Raw genomic sequence first — 654 nt, 5'->3', positions numbered from 1 at the left:
TTGTTAATGCACTCATTCACCTTTACATGGTGAAAGTTCTTTCTTGATCCTACGAACACGTTTTTTCCACTCATGTTTCCGTAGTTGTCAAGTGTATCAGATGTGTTGGCATGTGAATATCCAAGTGCCTGTGTAATAAATAAAGTATCTTTATTTCATTCATAAACCACTGGGTTCTGAGCCATTGTTATATGATGCAGCTTAAAATGAGTGTGTCAGTTTTTGCTTTCTCATTTGATTCCTTGCAATAGAGAATTTAAAGTCACTGCTTCGTTTCTAGTGCGAGCTATAATGATAGAATATTGAGTTGCAGGACAAAGTTTCATGTCGGAAACATAAGATAGATGGGGAATTATTACCAAATAAAAGTACCAGAGCTTACGTAAACATGTAAATAAATAATGGGGTTGGGCTACTCTAGGCAATGCTTCCACTCTTCCTTTCTTGCACGTCTGATCTACTTCACAATCTTCTCAGCTTTCTGGATAGAGGAAGACAAATCCAATGAGTCTTGCTCCGGACAGGCACCTAGACTTGATTCCATGACTTTGTTAGGAAGGAAAGCAAGTTAATATCTGTCCCTATCTTGACACCAACAATTTGTGGAATTTTCCCCAGGAAAGAATGCCACTCACTGCCAGTGACAGGGATCAA

This window comes from Eubalaena glacialis, chromosome 3 (genome assembly GCF_028564815.1).
Source record: "Eubalaena glacialis isolate mEubGla1 chromosome 3, mEubGla1.1.hap2.+ XY, whole genome shotgun sequence".
NCBI lineage: Eukaryota > Metazoa > Chordata > Mammalia > Artiodactyla > Balaenidae > Eubalaena > Eubalaena glacialis.
The sequence above is the reverse complement of the archived record's forward strand: the minus strand, read 5'-3'. Positions refer to the sequence as shown.